The sequence below is a fragment of the Scardinius erythrophthalmus genome (genome assembly GCF_964197995.2).
Source record: "Scardinius erythrophthalmus genome assembly, chromosome: 3".
NCBI lineage: Eukaryota > Metazoa > Chordata > Actinopteri > Cypriniformes > Leuciscidae > Scardinius > Scardinius erythrophthalmus.
Window position 1 is genome coordinate 48,027,491 of NC_138223.1, and position 19,446 is coordinate 48,046,936.

At 33.6% G+C, this 19,446-nt stretch overlaps 1 protein-coding gene and 1 long non-coding RNA gene across 2 annotated transcripts in view; one reads left to right on the forward strand and one right to left on the reverse strand.

Moving 5' to 3' along the window:
* Positions 1–19,446, forward strand: part of LOC308688223 (complement C3-like) — a 123,198-nt gene that overhangs the window by 75,697 nt on the left and 28,055 nt on the right. The window lies entirely within an intron of this gene.
* On the reverse strand, positions 2,836–11,549 carry LOC308688227. Its single transcript, XR_014029848.1, has 4 exons — positions 11,439–11,549; positions 11,300–11,343; positions 10,135–10,199; positions 2,836–2,862 (listed from the first exon to the last, which is right to left on the reverse strand). It is a non-coding gene; the product is annotated as an uncharacterized lncRNA (long non-coding RNA).

The window sequence follows — 19,446 nt, forward strand, 5'->3', positions numbered from 1 at the left end:
TAATTCAGTTATAAATTTAACCTGCAAGTTGCTCTTTAATGCGATATGGCTCAGCTTGTCAGTTAACTACGGCTCTTTGTACACGGCAAAAACTCCTGTCAAATTAACACTCCTGGGAGTGTATGAGTCCACACTCAAGAGTGTTGAAGTTAATTAGATAACTAAGTGATTAATTTAGTGATGATTGAGCATTATTGAAGACACCTGATGTTAACAAGCAGAATCACAGAAGGAGAAAATCACAAATTGTAAGTTACCATTGTGGTGATGGGTGTTTGCTTTAGTTGGTCTCTTGAGCCTTTTCTGTTTACTTTAGATTTTGTTTGGCTGTTGTAACTGATAGTGATGGCCAAATGAAGCGTTTCGAAGCATTATTGCTTTCTGATACAATTGTGTCGAAAATGGTTCATTACTCGAAGCTTCATTCAGATAGAAATTGCAGCACCATCTCCTGGTGAAGTAAATGTAATGCAACAAAGCTGATAACCATAAAATGCAAGTAACGCCCAGTTTATTACGTGTTTTTACCGAGGCGATCAAAGCTGAAACAGTGTTAGTGCTGTGAAACTCATTTATGTATAGGTGAATTTTACAGATACTGATGAATTTCATGTGTTCACCTTGATAATAAAACATTAAGCATGATGTGTGTGTGTAATTATTTCTTTAGACAAGGACAGAAGATCAGACCAGCTTAAAAAAAAGTTGGAAACCATCACAGAAATTCTAATGGTTTATATTAAAATAGGAACCATTGGCTTTTACCATTTAAACCACTACATAATTCTTTTTTGTAGTGTGTTAGGGACATATTCCATTAGGATTTAATGCCCCCACCAATACAACCCAACATAGCCTATCAGTAGACCCACAGAGACCACTATAATTCCCATTACAACCAATAAAATTCCCATGAAAACCATTAAATCCAATAGAATTTCTGTAATGGTTTCTATAGTTTTTTTTTTACCTTTCACTTTTATAAGATATACAGCCGCCAGGTTTCAAACCTGTCAACACTGGATTGGGCTGTCAAAGCAGTCAGGTGGTTTACTACAGGAATGAACCAGTGTGTTTGCTTCAGAAGTCATTTTCACGTGACTAGTGACGTAATGATACAAGCTCCGAAGCAGTGGTTCATTGCAAGGACCGTTCGAGTTTGAAGCAAGCTTCGGAGCGTCGGTGTCAGACGTAACATCACTAGTAACTGAGTTATAACTGCCAGATGAGCAAAGAAAAAAAAAGTGATTTGATGGTGTTCCCAGCTAGAAATTTTTTGTTCTAAAAATGTTCTAAGAACATTAGCATGTATTGTTCTATAAATGTTTTCAGCGGCTAGTTTTAGTTTTGTTCTCAGAATGTTCTTTTAAAAGTTTGGAGAACATTCTTTAAAAACATTATTAAAATGTTTAGTAGTAACATTCTTTTAACATTATTCTCTAACGTTCTTAGAAAGTTGTAAGCGGCTAGTTTTATTTGTGTTCCCAGAATGTTCTTTTAAAAGTTTGGAGAACATTCTTTAAAAACATTATTAAAATGTTTAGTAGTAACATTCTTTTAACATTATTCTCTAATTTTCTCAGAACGTTTTCAGCGGGTAGTTTTATTTGTGTTCCCAGAATGTTTTTTTAAATGTTTAGAGAACATTTTCTAAAAACATTATTAAAATGTTTAGTAATAACATTCTTTTAACATTATTCTCTAATTTTCTCAGAACGTTTTCAGCGGGTAGTTTTATTTGTGTTCCCAGAATGTTCTTATAAATGTTCGGATAACATTTTTTTAAAAACATTATTAAAATGTTTAGTAATAACGTTCTTATAACATTATTCTCTAATGTTCATAGAACGTTTTCAGCGGGTAGTTTTATTTGTGTTCCCAGAATGTTTTTTTAAATGTTTAGAGAACATTTTCTAAAAACATTATTAAAATGTTTAGTAATAACATTCTTATAACATTATTCTCTAACGTTCTTATAATGTTGTAAGCGGATAGTTTTATTTTTGTTCCCAGAATGTTCTTTTAAATGTTCGGATAACATTATTTAAAAACATTATTAAAATGTTTAGGTGTACCATTCTTACAACATTATTCTCTAACGTTCTTAGAAAGTGTTCAGGGGGTGTTTTTATTTTTGTTCCCAGAATGTTCTTTTAAAAGTTCATATAACATTTTTTTTTACAACATTATAAAAATGTTTAATAATAATATTGTTAGAACATTATTTCTCCTAAAAGGTAGGATAACATTCTCTAAGAACACTCTAAAAATGTTTTGTGATGATGACCTTCTATAAATGTTTAATCATAACATTTTTAGAACATTATCCCTTTATTCTTATAAAGTTTTTAGCAGGAAGTTTTATTTTTATTCTTAGAACGTTCTTCTAAAAGTTAGGATAACATTCTCTAAAAATACTCTTAAAAATACTACTTAACATTCTTATAAATTTTTTAGTGGGAAGTTTTATTTTTGTTCCCAAAATGTTCTCTTAAACATAAAAAATGCTTAGCTATAACATTGTTAAAACATACAATTTTATTAATCTCTAAAATAAAACAAAAATCCAACAGGTTTATGAATGGCATTCACATAAATGATTAGAAGTTCTGCGTACAGTAGATGCCCAACATTAAATGAAGAACTCAGTAAAGTCCAATGTGCAATCACACGTCTTGACTGCTGTTTGCTCAGAGCGCTCATCATCAGTCTTTGGTTGTCTTGGTTCTTGCAGAAAAAGAATAAAGTCATCTGCATTAATAGGTGTTCTACTGTTCTTCTCTTCTTGTTTTTCAGCTGCTATCCCAGTTAGCAGAATTGAGCTCCATTCTCAGTGTGCATGGTAGAGTTTTTCCTCATAGCCTATAAAAGAAGATCATGCAACAGTGTAAACAAAAATAATACAAATACATATTACATATTAAGATCACAAGTAATATTGACTTTGAAAACTTTCAAAATTAGCCAGCCTAATTATTAATCAGAAATTAATTAGATTAGTTTATTTAAAAGTATAAATATGATACCTTATGAGTATCTATTTTGTTTCTGTAATTTAAAACATATACTTAATCCATTATATACATGTTAAAGGGATACTCCACTTTTTTTGGAAATAGGCTCATTTTACAACTCCCCCAGAGTTAAACAGTTGAGTTTTACCGTTTTCGAATCCATTCAGCCGAGTTTCTGATATTTAGAAGAATGTCAGTAACCAGACAGTTTCTCAGTAATGTCAGTAACCAGAAACTGTCTCAATACTGATATTCTTCCAAATATCAGAAACTCGGCTGAATGGATTCGAAAACGGTAAAACTCAACTGTTTAACTCTGGGGGAGTTGTAAAATGAGCCTATTTCCAAAAAAAGTGGAGTATCCCTTTAATAACACAACTAGAGGCTAAATTATTTTAACAAACTACAAACTTGGCTTGAGAAGTGTGAACCTCGAACTCAGGTAGCCTTGAGCACAGCTGCAGCATGTCACAGCACTGCCCACGATGCTTTTGCTCTGATGTAACAGCTCATTTTCATCAGTTATATTGTCTATGGATTGTTACATTTCTTACAGATTTCTGCTTGTTTTAAATCAGATACAGATAAAGTAGTACTGCATTTGAGATAGAACAATTTCTAGTGTGATTTAATCATACCTGTGAATCGTCTCTTTGCTATTAGCTAAGCTGTAAGTTTTAGTTACTTCAAAAGCAGAAAGAAAAATATGCTATAACTTCTGTTTCTTATTGAGAAATCACAGGACAGTGTTGACACTAACTTTTTGTGCTCCAGTAGGTTTCTGTGCGTGCACAATCTGCATGTTAAATGTGAGCTACTGTCTGTGCATATGAAAGCTTGTTTCCGCCATGGAATACAATTTTTAAAAAAGGTAATTGCGAATCACAATTCAAACTTTTTTTTCTCAGAAGTGCGAGATATAAACTCGCAATTGGCCGTTTGAAAGTCAGAATCACAGGATAAATTAGTAAAACCTGAGAAAAAAAAGCAATTCTGGCTTATTTTTTTTTGCTGTCGTTTCTATATGAGAACATTAATGCACTTCATCAATACAGCCGCTCTGAGAGTCACTTCAGCAGCATTTTAGCTTCATTTGAGAAAAACTATCATCATATCATAAAACACAGAGAAACTCAAAGGTCTACACGGCAATCCGTCAAATAAAAGTTTGGTTTAACCTTTGAAGAACGTTTTGCTTAAATCATTACATTTTAAATAATTGGTTATAGCAATTTAATTAAACCATTCAAATGGAATCAAGAAAACAAAACAAAAAATTACTTTTGGGAGATGCGAGAGCGAAGTAGTCCAGTGATAATTAACAGGCAGCCATGGTTAATGCAATTTGCAAAGACCCGCCCCCTTTAGTTACTGTTGCTATGTCCAACAAGCCATGGCGCTCTCACGCCACACATCATGTTGTCACGCAATGAAAAAAAAAAACGCTGAAACGTTTAAAAGCAGAGACAAGACAGAGCAGGTGACTTTTGATATGAAAGTTGAAACAAAGTCTCAACGTTTAATTTGTGTAATTTTTTTAGAAAAAAATATTTTTGGTAAAATAAAAATGTAAAAAATACCTGTCAATCAAACTCCCTCGAAGGGTGAATTCTGAGGGGAGTAAAAAAGACAGCTCACAATTCTGATATTTTCTTGCAATTGTGTGTTCTTGCCTCACAATTCTGAGAGAAAAAATACAACTGTAATTTTACTGATGGAAACAGACAGTAAAAAAGTGGACTTCAAAGATTTCTTATTCTGTAGCTCCCTGTGGGATTTTTTTGACAAGTCCATAAAAATGCATCCATCCATGATAAAAGTACTCCACACGGCTCTGGCAGGTTAATAAAGGCGAAAGGTGAAGCGAAGTGATGCGTTTGTGTAAGAAACATATCCATATTTTATATTTTAGGGCTGGGAATCGATTAAAAAAAGTAACTGATTATTTACACAATTTGCTGTAATTACATGCAATTAATTCCATTTCCCCCAAGCTTGTAATCATCAATATTTAAACTTAGAATAACCTAATTAAACAACAAAAAGGAAAAAAAGGAACAGAAAATAGCCCTGTATTAAAATAATATTAAACATCAATATATCAATATATTATTATTTTCAATAATCAATCAACATAATAAATTTAACAATTTATTATTATATTTTTTTTTCTAATTATCAAAATAAAACATAGTCCTACAAAGCTATTATTACAAGAGCATGTGATCAGAGCAGGTAATTGTACCATTGTTGTCAGCATGGCTATCCCAGCTCAGTAGGGCTATTTCACAGAAGTCTACTACTGAGAAATTTCACTTTATTTGACTTTGCTTTTCCAGTGCGTGATCGGTACATGATTGGAGCGTTTGGGCCGTTAACGACAGAGCAGAACGCGCAGCGCAAACACGGAGCAGAACATTGAGCAAAGAGCTCAATGTTTGCTCAGTGTTGTGTGTGTGTGTGTCAGTGCGCCGACACACACACACGGAATGGAGAGCGCGGAGCGGAAAAGACCCGGTCATGAAAGCTGCGCGAGAATAATGGTGCGTTCAAGTCCTCCTGGGAAGTTCATACGTACGAGGTGGGAAGTCGTGCTTATAACGGCATGTGCGTTCAAGTCACTTTCGTCGGAGCAAAATGGCGGAGTACTGGGCGATTCCACAGTTTCTGTCCACAAGGGGTGTAATGAACAATATAGATTGAATAATACCCAGTTGTTGTCATTTTTTTATTTTTAGTTCACTATTTTGTTAAAGATAGATGTAAGAAATAATAAAGTTACTTTTATCCCACTAAGCCTTGGCATTATTGTGTAATGAGACTTTATTTTATTTCCGTCCCCAGAAATTGCGGGTGTCAGGGTAGGACATTCAGTGCATCTGGTTTTTCCTAAGTCATTTCTTTCATTTCCTTTAATAAAATCCCGAATTTTTGCGCATAACATTTATTTTGGTGTGTCTTCTACAAAATACTACTACTAACACTGAAAGTAGAATTCCCTTAATCCACCACAATGCAATGGAAACATTCACTAACGTTCGTTACACTTTCTGTCCAAGCAGTTACGCACGTTAAACTATGATTCTAAAGGAAGCGGAGATATAATCTTTCCATGTAATTCTATCAGTAGCATAACGATAAAACCATCTTGTGTGGGTTAAATTCTCATATGCATTGCTAGATGATAAATTGTTAATAAATCGGGATAAAACAGGGGCCGTGATTTTCTGTCAAAAAATCATAACGCTCGAACATTTTATTCTGACGCTGAATTTCCATCTCCTAATGCAGGGAACGGCAACTGGCGGCCCGCGGGCCAAAACTGGCCCGTCAGCAATATTTTCTGGCCCGCCGGATTATTTTGGCAGTCCTAAATGCTGTACAAAACTCTTCCACTACTTGAGAAAAGCCGTAGTCGCGCGGCGATTTCACCGCCGCATACTGTGTGAAACGCCCATAGGGAATCATGCGGTGCAGGATTACATTTTAAAGTATAACTGTGCGTTCACAACGGACGCGAATAGCGCGTCAAATTCGCGCCTGCCGCGTCTAGTTATACGCTTGACCACTTTGTGTCCATTCGCGCGTCAAAAGACGGTAGCGGTCAGAACTCTGGTGTACTTTGGACGGAGCGTGCGGTCTGACTGACAATAGCCCACTCCCGACATCTTTTGACAGCGTATCCGCACTTAATTCTGACCGCCTGTACACCTAGCTCTGAGGAGCTGTTTGGTACTGAAACCATTGTCAGTCAACAACATTCTTTTTTTGCAAGGATGTTTGAAATAGTTCGACAGAAAATAGCCTACTTCATTTCGTCAGTAGGGCAATATGTTTTTCGTTTATGTTGCTTAGAAACTTGAGTGATAGGCTTTGTCCTATTTAATTCATGTTATTTATATTTCATATTTTTTTTCTGTGACATTTTTTTTCTCTGCTGACAGTACAATGTTAAAATAGCCTAATATTTATACTGACACGAACACAATTTTTGTATAGCATTTATAATTATTATAGGCTACTCCAATCTCCTTCTTTCCATTAGAGACATTTGAATGTGAGATTATGGAAACGAGATCTAAATTTTGTGGACCCGTCAGGTCGGGAAATAAAGCGGGTGAACACCGAGTGTATTTTAAGCGGTTGCTGAATAGAACCTTGTGGGAGCGGGACGAAAAAAAAACAGTCCCACGCAGACCTCCTTAAACCTTAGGTGTGTATGTGTGTGTCCCCGAATAAATAATAATAATAAAAAAGGAATAAAGTTCAAAAGTCGGACTGTACGGAATGAGGCATGATTGCTATTCACACCTTTATTAAAATGGCTGTAATATGTTACCACAATAGTAGCCTACTTGATCTGTTTAAAATGGTTTCCTTGATATATGCATAAGGTGTTAAATTAAAACTTAAAAATCAAAATTTAAATTTGTCTAATCCAGTAATTCATTTTTTCTATTTTTGATCTGAGCACAATCAGAAAATCAGAAAACCCGTCCTTATTTTTTATTTTTTTCATTTCAGTTTAGGAAATAAATAATGGAAAAACAAGTCGTTTTTCATCTTTTTATTTTTGGTTTTAATTTGAAAAAAAAAAAAAAAAAACGATTGAATGAATGATCCACGGACGGTGACGGACCCATCATATTCCGCAATTATAGGCCTATATAAGAGTATTTAATTTGTATCCATAGGCCTACTCTGTGTAGCTGGCCCGCCATCTACTGGCTAAAAAAAATATTGGCCCGCGGCCAAAGTTACTTGCCGACCCCTGTCCTAATGTCTCAACGGTTCTCATCAAAGAAATAAGATTGTCTAGGTCACGGTCGCTCTGCGCGGGAGGAAGAGTTAAAAGGATTTCACGGATTTCGACGAATGTGGGTAAGTTTGTGGATTCTGTCCAAAAGGTTACGAACGTTAAAATGTTACGAACGTGGTAAACATTAAATAGGATCATTGTGGTGAGAAAGGATAAAAGAGTGTGCAAGTCGGATGATTGCGAGTGGTTTCGGACCGAAAGCGTCGTTCATCGTGAAAGAGCATGCATGAATGGTGGTTTTATACATTTTGACAGATTCTGCACATCTTGTTCGTAAATTAGACGGAAATTTTCAGTCTGTCCAACTTCCAACGTTGTTTGCTGCGTATTTTTGTCACAATAAGCTGTTCATGAAAGTCAACATCGTCAATGACATTTTTCAGTTTTTTTTTTTTTTTTTCTGTCCAATGTTCGTAAGAATATAGCCTAGGCTGACGAAGTTAACACGTTATAGTGCGTTAACACAATCTGTATGATCTTTAAATTTGATAGTATGATGACAGGTTATTTTAATGTGTTATGAACTTTATGAACTACCAGTTTTCATGAAATGGTATTATTTTGTGTTACAGAGGCAATCTTGCAGGATTGTTTAATTTTTTCCGTCCACGTTACACACGTTATAACTTAGCACACTTGTAGGAGTTCCTTTGTCTTCTACATTTGGCAAATAAATTTGACAAATATACCTGTGGTATTAGTTAGTATTTTGCTGGCTTTCAGTTTATGAACATACCAGACTAAAAAATGCACCTTTAAGTTTATAGAACAGATAATATTAGATGGCTACCCTGCCTGCATGGAAGTCCTATTACCAGTTTTGTGAACCATACACAACGCATGACTCATAACTATACCAAATTAGGAACAAAGTAAAACATGAACTGGGATTCAACCAGAATTTTATTAAACTGAATTAGATTAAGTACACTTTCTGCTTGAACTTACATTGTTTTTCCGTCCATGTTACATACGTTAAATTTGACATCAACTCAACTTTGATCAAAGTTTACTAGTTTACCATTGCCAGATTTATCCTGCCTTTCACACAGCTGTACCCCAGGTTTTCTCAGGATGTTAACCTGAGGACAATGGCTTTCTCCATGAAGATTGATTTTGCAGGCTGTTGTCCTTGCAGTTGGCCCTAAACTGTGGAATCGCCCTACTTTCTCTTAATTAATTACACAAAAATACAGTAAGGTTCTTAAACTCTTGTTCTAGAAAATGAAGAACAAAGAAATGTGCATCAGGTGTACTTTGTATTTTTATGTTTTTAATTAATTTATGAAGCCACTGCCAACACATCGTTACATGTTGCATTGTTATATTATAATACTATCATATTCTGTGTTGGCGATTAGCTGTTAATAGAAAAGCCTGACAATATCACAGCTAAATACCTTTACGTATTGTGTATTCCGCCATGTTAATCACTGACACGCCCCCAACTCGTAAAGATCGCAGCTTAGAGAAAATCCCGAGCTCCCCACTGGTATTTACGACATTGTGGTGGCGTTCAAGTGCGTTCAACTCGTAAATACGATCTATACGAGATGACTTGAACGCACCATAAAACCTGATCGCCAAACACGGAGGGGCGGGACGGTATATTTTGCAGCCTTTTCCGCAACAGGAAGTCATTAAAATGAGGCAAAAAAAGTGCTGCGTTAATTGCATTTTTTTTATAAACTCGTTAAGCATCTCAAATTAATCGCGAAGATTAACGTGTTAATTCCCCCAGCCCTACCATATTTATAATTTTATCGACTTAAATAACAAGCTTCCAGCAGACAGCCATATGCAAGTCAAATTACGCCCAAAGAGTTAGTCAACGCATCGATACGCATATGCGCCTGCAAGGCTACGCATCACTACACTTCGGCCGCCATATGCGTCTATGAGTAGAAAAATGTGTCGTCCCAGTTTTTGATACGCGACGCACCGTTGTATGCAATACTATGCGTTGTTGGTGTGGGCAAAACTGCAAGTTGCTTGCGTCCGACGTGTTGACTATAAAAGGCTCTTGTCGGTGCATGACATAGGAGTAGCATAAGCTTTGACGGCTCTCGCGGTTCAAACAAACAGGGCTAGGCAATAAATTCAAGCTCCTCCCACATTTCTCTTTATATGATTCTCTTTAATGATAATTTTTCTAAAAATCTCTGTGGAAAGAAAGTCAGATATAAATCTGGGACAGATATAAATCTGGCACGAAGGAGAAAAAAATAGATCATTTTTATTTTGGAGTGCATTGTGCGTTTAAAATTGACTACGGTTTTATAAAATGCAGTGGATACTTACTAGTGATGGACTTGTTTCTCTGTTGGTGCCTGTTCTGCTCCGTAAACATTGGTCCAATGCTTGATCTTAAGAAAATGTAAAAAGTGTGTTAATGTGTGTTAACAGACTATTGATCTGGGTGACATAGGACCATTTTTTATGTTTTCCTTAAGTGTTAGGCTATATAAATCTGGAGAACCCTTACTAACATTAACCATGGTTTTGCTACACTAACTAAATGGTAATAAATTATTGTAATCAATCCACCATAAAAATATTGTTTCTACACTTTACTATAATAAAAACCATGGTTAATTTAGCAAAGGACCCTGGGAACATGTCCTAAAAAGAACAGCTCATCCAAAAAATAGACTCTCTCTCGTTATTTACCGGTACTCCATGTTGTTCCAAAACTGTATGAATTTATTTTGTATAACCTTAATTAAGATATCTTGAGAAATGACTTCACTGTTTTGTTTTGTTTTTTCCATAAAATGGGTTCCAATGTTGTTTAATTCCCAACATTCTTGTGTTTCAGAGAAGTAAGTCATACAGGTTTGAAAATAATTTCATTTTGAAAGGACATTTATGTTATGTATAAAGACAATGTTCTCAGTTCCCTCATTGTAAAGCTCCTATGCTGAGGTTTATTTTATTTTATTTTTTCAAAATGTTGCAAGTAAAATGTTCTAATTGTGTTAACTTGTCACATTAGAAGAACGTTTTATGAAGAACATTCAACATCTCATCTCTCAATGGTATCCTCAAAACATTTCCCTAACGTGACAGAGAGAATGTTCTTCTTTTGTTATCATGAAACATTGGGACAATGTTATATTGAGATCATTGTACAACTTTAACTTTAGCAACATTCCCAAAATATGCTCAAAATGTTGCAAGTAGAATGTTCTTCTTTTGTTATCATGAAACATTGGGAACATTTGTTTCCATAAAATGGGTTCCAATGTTGTTTTATTCCCAACATTCTTGTGTTTCACAGAAGTCATACAGGTTTGAAAATAATTTCATTTTGAAAGGACATTTATGTTTGGGTCAGCTAGGCCCGTAAACTCATATCAAGAAGACAGGTACAATTTTGACTGGAGGGTTTGGACCAGTGTGCCTTTGAGCAGAGTTTACATGTTCTGCCTCTATTTCACGTGTATTTTACTATGACAATACTCACCGCAACTGAAGATCATGTGGCTGGATAATTTATTCCCAAAATTCCTGGATAATGGGAAACACACACATACAGCATTATTATTAGCTATTTGTATTTACTTACTAAAAGAGACATAAAAAGCTTGCAAATTTTTACTCACCAGCTCAAAAACATATTATGATGATGACTCATCATTTTGACGGTAACTTTAGGCCGATATCCCGCGATCATTCAAAAGCCTAGTTTTCATAGTGTGGTTCGAGTTCCTCTCTGTATAAAGACACAATGTCCTCAGTTCACTCATTGTAAAGCTCAGACTATGCTGAGGTTTATTTATATTTATTTTTATCAAAAACTAACTTAGCTGACAATATTTAGCCTAACGTTACACATGCAGCCTGAAACATTGACATAATATCGATATTGCTCTAGTCGCATTTAAAATTAGCTTCTCAATTTAACACACTATATTTTGATGTAGCAGAATGTATTTTTATATAAAATAAAGTTATTTACCTTCCGCAGATTGCAATATGTCCGTTACACGTAGGCTACGTTGTTAAAATTCGTTGTCCATTTACATCCCGCAACTCGCTCAAAATAAAAATGTAACAGTACGATGCAAAATAATCCATGTTTTAAACAATGTAAAAGCCACAGAACCGAAGGAGGCTAGTAGTGAAGATCCTCCCGAGCAGCAGCAGCGCGCACACACATACACTCTCACTCTAACGGACGAATATTCAAACTTCAAACTTGACCAGTAAAAGGCGCGCATAGCTGCCATTGGCCAGATTTCTGGATGACAGTCTGAATAGCCAATCATGCTCAAAACAACTCGAAGAGACAGCCAATAATGTGGTAACATTGCAATTACAGGAAAAGATTACATGTTTTAAAAGAAAGAATATGAAAAAAATGTGCACGGCTATTTATTTAGTTGTATTTGTAAGCTGGCTGTTATATTTAATCAATTGGTTAAATGGTGTCTTCATTGCAGTGCATGATAAAAAAAAAAAACTTACAATAACATATAAATAATAATAATAAATTACACAAATAATATATACCATGTATAACAACATATATTTACCACTGCTCTGCCAAACAGCAGTTTAAAAGAGCAAACATATTATATATTAAACAGAGCAAACATTGCATATGTAGGCTATTCATATACAATTCTGTATACCTACCTACATGAAAAACTAATGGATTGGTATCATGGTAACATTAGAGTTACATTCATGTGACCCATAATGATCCTTTTGCACTTTAACACTATTGACCTTTCCTTTAGAAACACTCTTATGCCTAATAATGTCAACTTGCTTTTCACCCTGTGTGGCACAGTTACACAACCTGTTGGTTTAGGGTAAATCCTCTGTCCAACACAACACTTTGGTAACATTGGCATAATTCTATACAAGTTGCAACATATACCCCGGGTTTCACAGGCAAGGTTTAAGCCTGTAGTCCCAGACTAAAATGCACGTTTGAGCTGTTTTACCTGAAAGCAACTTGCACTGACATACTGTATCTTAAAATATGTCAGTGCCATTGTTTTGTCTCAAGATGCACACCAGTAATGTTTCTTTTTCTTTTTTCTAAGGCACATTTTTAAAAGCTAATTAAATGCACTAAGGCCTAATCCTGGCTTAATCTAAACTCTGTGAAACCGGGTCTGGGTTAGAAATTAAGGGTTAAGGTTAACCCTAACCCTAACCCTTGTCTACAGACTTTTATTTAACAGCATGGATACTCCAAGGTGTTGACTGCAGTGGTTAGGCCTTTAGCGTTGATACAGGACGAATAACTTCTTACTGTGACAGTCTGTAATGTATTTTAGCAAAGAGTGTTTGTATGGATTGTCCCTAATTAAGCTAGAGCTATTGGTGCATTCAAGTCATGTCATAAAGATCGTATTTACAAGTTGAACGCCACCACAATGATGAGAATATGAGTAGGAAGCTCAGGATTTTCTTTAACCCCGATCTTGAAGAGTTAGGGGTGTGTCAGTGGGAAACATTGTGGGATACCACTATACTTAGGTATTCAGCAGTGACAATGAAGTAAGCTAATGCCTGCACAAAATATGATAGCATTAATATGTAACAGTATAATATGTGATGATAAAGTTGACAGTGGCTTCATTAATTTAAAACATTAAACAAAATTGTAAAACCTCATGAATACAAACTTCCCAGGAGGACGTAAACGCACCATATGTTCCATCGTGAACCCTGTTGGCCTGCTGTCTGACCAGCAAGCTCAATTTAACAATAATTGTGTAGTTTGATTGCTAAATGTTACATTTAAAATGTTCTAGTGTTGTTAACACGTCACATTACAAGAATTTTTTTTAAAAACACTCATCATCTCAGGTCTCAGTGATATCCTCAAAACATTTTACGAACGTTGATTTGATAATGTTCCTCCTCTGTTATTATGGAACATTGTGCCAATGTTTTACTGAGAACATTATATAATCTGTTATCTCAACAACATCCTCAAAACATCCTTAAAATGTTGCAATTAAAATGTTCTAATTGTGTTAACACATAACATTACAAGAACGTTTTATGAAGAACATTCAACATCTCATCTCTCAATGGTATCCTCAAAACATTTTCCTAATGTGACAGAGAGAATGTTCTTCTTTTGTTTTTATGAAACATTGGGACAATGTTATATTGAGATCATTGTACAAACTTTAACTTTAACAACATTCCCAAAATATGCTCAAAATGTTGCAAGTAGAATGTTCTAATTGTGTTAACTCGTCACATTAGAAGAACATTTTATAAAGAACAATAAACATCTCATCTCTCAATGATATCCTCAAAACATAAACGTGACAGAGAGAACGTTCTTCTTTTGTTATGACAAAACATTAAGACAACGTTATTTTGAGATCATTGTACAAACTTTAACTTTAACAACATTCCCAAAATATGCTCAAAATGTTGCAAATAAAATGTTCTAATTGTGTTAACTCGTCACATTAGAAGAACATTTTATAAAGAACAATAAACATCTCATCTCTCAATGATATCCTCAAAACATTTTCCTAATGTGACAGAGAGAACGTTCTTCTTTTGTTTTTATGAAACATTGGGACAATGTTATATTGAGATCATTGTACAAACTTTAACTTTAATAACATTCCCAAAATATCCTCAAAATGTTGCAAGTAGAATGTTCTAATTGTGTTAACTCGTCACATTAGAAGAACGTTTTATGAAGAACAATAAACATCTCATCTCTCAATGATATCCTCAAAACATTTTCCTAATGTGACAGAGAGAACGTTCCTCTTTTGTTTTTATGAAACATTGGGACAATGTTATATTGAGATCATTGTCCAAACTTTAACTTTAACAACATTCCCAAAATATGCTCAAAATGTTGCAAGTAGAATGTTCTAATTGTGTTAACTCGTCACATTAGAAGAACATTTTATAAAGAACAATAAACATCTCATCTCTCAATGATATCCTCAAAATATTCTACAAATGTGACAGAGAGAATGTTCCTCTTTTGTTTTTATGAAACATTGGGACAATGTTATATTGAGATCATTGTCCAAACTTTAACTTTAACAACATTCCCAAAATATGCTCAAAATGTTGCAAGTAGAATGTTCTAATTGTGTTAACTCGTCACATTAGAAGAACATTTTATAAAGAACAATAAACATCTCATCTCTCAATGATATCCTCAAAATATTCTACAAATGTGACAGAGAGAATGTTCCTCTTTTGTTTTTATGAAACATTGGGACAATGTTATATTGAGATCATTGTCCAAACTTTAACTTTAACAACATTCCCAAAATATGCTCAAAATGTTGCAAGTAGAATGTTCTAATTGTGTTAACTCGTCACATTAGAAGAACATTTTATAAAGAACAATAAACATCTCATCTCTCAATGATATCCTCAAAACATTTTCCTAACGTGACAGAGAGAACGTTCTTCTTTTGTTATGACAAAACATTAAGACAACGTTATTTTGAGATCATTGTACAAACTTTAACTTTAACAACATTCCCAAAATATGCTCAAAATGTTGCAAGTAGAATGCTCTTCTTTTGTTATCATGAAACATTGGGACAATATTATTTTAAGATCATTGTACAAACTTTAACTTTAACAACATTCCCAAAATATGCTCAAAATGTTGCAAATAAAATGTTCTAATTGTGTTAACTCGTCACATTAGAAGAACGTTTTATGAAGAACAATAAACATCTCATCTCTCAATGATATCCTCAAAACATTTTCCTAATGTGACAGAGAGAATGCTCTTCTTTTGTTATGACAAAACATTAAGACAACGTTATTTTGAGATCATTGTACAAACTTTAACTTTAACAACATTCCCAAAATATGCTCAAAATGTTGCAAGTAGAATGTTCTAATTGTGTTAACTCGTCACATTAGAAGAACATTTTATAAAGAACAATAAACATCTCATCTCTCAATGATATCCTCAAAACATTTTCCTAACGTGACAGAGAGAACGTTCTTCTTTTGTTATGACAAAACATTAAGACAACGTTATTTTGAGATCATTGTACAAACTTTAACTTTAACAACATTCCCAAAATATGCTCAAAATGTTGCAAGTAGAATGCTCTTCTTTTGTTATCATGAAACATTGGGACAATATTATTTTAAGATCATTGTACAAACTTTAACTTTAACAACATTCCCAAAATATGCTCAAAATGTTGCAAGTAAAATGTTCTAATTGTGTTAACTCGTCACATTAGAAGAACATTTTATGAAGAACAATAAACATCTCATCTCTCAATGATATCCTCAAAACATTTTCCTAATGTGACAGAGAGAATGCTCTTCTTTTGTTATGACAAAACATTAAGACAACGTTATTTTGAGATCATTGTACAAACTTTAACTTTAACAACATTCCCAAAATATGCTCAAAATGTTGCAAGTAGAATGTTCTAATTGTGTTAACTCGTCACATTAGAAGAACATTTTATAAAGAACAATAAACATCTCATCTCTCAATGATATCCTCAAAACATTTTCCTAACGTGACAGAGAGAACGTTCTTCTTTTGTTATGACAAAACATTAAGACAACGTTATTTTGAGATCATTGTACAAACTTTAACTTTAACAACATTCCCAAAATATCCTCAAAATGTTGCAAGTAGAATGCTCTTCTTTTGTTATCATGAAACATTGGGACAATATTATTTTAAGATCATTGTACAAACTTTAACTTTAACAACATTCCCAAAATATGCTCAAAATGTTGCAAATAAAATGTTCTAATTGTGTTAACTCGTCACATTAGAAGAACATTTTATGAAGAACAATAAACATCTCATCTCTCAATGATATCCTCAAAACATTTTCCTAATGTGACAGAGAGAATGCTCTTCTTTTGTTATGACAAAACATTAAGACAACGTTATTTTGAGATCATTGTACAAACTTTAACTTTAACAACATTCCCAAAATATGCTCAAAATGTTGCAAGTAGAATGTTCTAATTGTGTTAACTCGTCACATTAGAAGAACATTTTATAAAGAACAATAAACATCTCATCTCTCAATGATATCCTCAAAATATTCTACAAATGTGACAGAGAGAATGTTCTTCTTTTGTTTTTATGAAACATTGGGACAATGTTATATTGAGATCATTGTACAAACTTTAACTTTAATAACATTCCCAAAATATGCTCAAAATGTTGCAAGTAGAATGTTCTAATTGTGTTAACTCGTCACATTAGAAGAACATTTTATGAAGAACAATAAACATCTCATCTCTCAATGATATCCTCAAAACATTTTCCTAACGTGACAGAGAGAACGTTCTTCTTTTGTTATGACAAAACATTAAGACAACGTTATTTTGAGATCATTGTACAAACTTTAACTTTAACAACATTCCCAAAATATGCTCAAAATGTTGCAAGTAAAATGTTCTAATTGTGTTAACTCGTCACATTAGAAGAACGTTTTATAAAGAACAATAAACATCTCATCTCTCAATGATATCCTCAAAACATTTTCCTAATGTGACAGAGAGAATGTTCTTCTTTTGTTTTTATGAAACATTGGGACAATGTTATATTGAGATCATTGTACAAACTTTAACTTTAATAACATTCCCAAAATATGCTCAAAATGTTGCAAGTAGAATGTTCTAATTGTGTTAACTCGTCACATTAGAAGAACATTTTATGAAGAACAATAAACATCTCATCTCTCAATGATATCCTCAAAACATTTTCCTAATGTGACAGAGAGAATGTTCTTCTTTTGTTTTTATGAAACATTGGGACAATGTTATATTGAGATCATTGTACAAACTTTAACTTTAACAACATTCCCAAAATATGCTCAAAATGTTGCAAGTAGAATGTTCTAATTGTGTTAACTCGTCACATTAGAAGAACATTTTATAAAGAACAATAAACATCTCATCTCTCAATGATATCCTCAAAACATTTTCCTAACGTGACAGAGAGAACGTTCTTCTTTTGTTATGACAAAACATTAAGACAACGTTATTTTGAGATCATTGTACAAACTTTAACTTTAACAACATTCCCAAAATATGCTCAAAATGTTGCAAGTAAAATGTTCTAATTGTGTTAACTCGTCACATTAGAAGAACGTTTTATAAAGAACAATAAACATCTCATCTCTCAATGATATCCTCAAAACATTTTCCTAATGTGACAGAGAGAATGTTCTTCTTTTGTTTTTATGAAACATTGGGACAATGTTATATTGAGATCATTGTACAAACTTTAACTTTAACAACATTCCCAAAATATGCTCAAAATGTTGCAAGTAGAATGTTCTAATTGTGTTAACTCGTCACATTAGAAGAACATTTTATAAAGAACAATAAACATCTCATCTCTCAATGATATCCTCAAAACATTTTCCTAACGTGACAGAGAGAACGTTCTTCTTTTGTTATGACAAAACATTAAGACAACGTTATTTTGAGATCATTGTACAAACTTTAACTTTAACAACATTCCCAAAATATGCTCAAAATGTTGCAAATAAAATGTTATAATTTTGTTAACTCGTCACATTAGAAGAACGTTTTATAAAGAACATTCAACATCTCATCTCTCAATGATATCCTCAAAACGTTTTCCTAACGTGACAGAGAGAACGTTCTTCTTTCGTTATAATGAAACATAGGGACAATGATATTTTGAGATCATAGTACAACTTGTTATTTCAGAAACATTCCCAAAACATCTTTTGAATGTTGCAGTTAAAATGTTATATCTTAGTTTTCATATAACGTTATAGGAACATTTTTTTAAATGAGAAAACATCCTTAAAATGTTCGGTAAACATTACATTCAAATGTTTTCTTTAGAACATTAACCAAACTTGTAGGGAATGTTAGCGAAAGTTCTGAGAACGTTCCCTGCTAGCTGGGTTGGTTATATTTTGACATCCATAATTTGAACTTGATCACTGAACTCATTAAGATCCTTCTTTCTGACTTCAATGTATGTTGTTGGTTGCAGCATTACTGTGAATCTGCATAAATGCCCGGAATTTTTAATATAATATAAAAGATTACTTAAAAGTTGTTTTAAAAAAAACAATTTTTTAGGCACACACACACGTCAAGATTCAGTCAATGCATCTCAACAATGGTGACGAGCAGAATATTCAATTAGGAAAAGTAAATTACATAGACAATTCAGATCATAATTTATTCATACCGCAATGCATGATGGGAGCCATTAATGAGTTGTGATTGGTGGCAGCCACTGCAACATGCTTTATTATTGTCACCATTGTTGAGATTCACAGGCTGATTATTGATGTCTGTGTTTCTAAAAAATTCATTTGAAAGTCTTTTGATCAGGACAATGTTTATTAAATATTATTGAATTACAAGTAAAATACTGATAATCGTAAGCTGAAGAACCACAAAACTGCAGCTAACAAGTTAAACCAAACTATCTCAATAAGTTTACTTTTTCAGATCACAGCATGATTATGTCAAAACATAACCCACACTATCAGATCACACTTTACTTTGTTCAGTTAACTGTTATAAATCAATAACAGCAGACAAACAATAGTAAAAGTTAAAGTAAACATGTAATGGTCAAGACTCCAACTAAAGCAAACACCCATC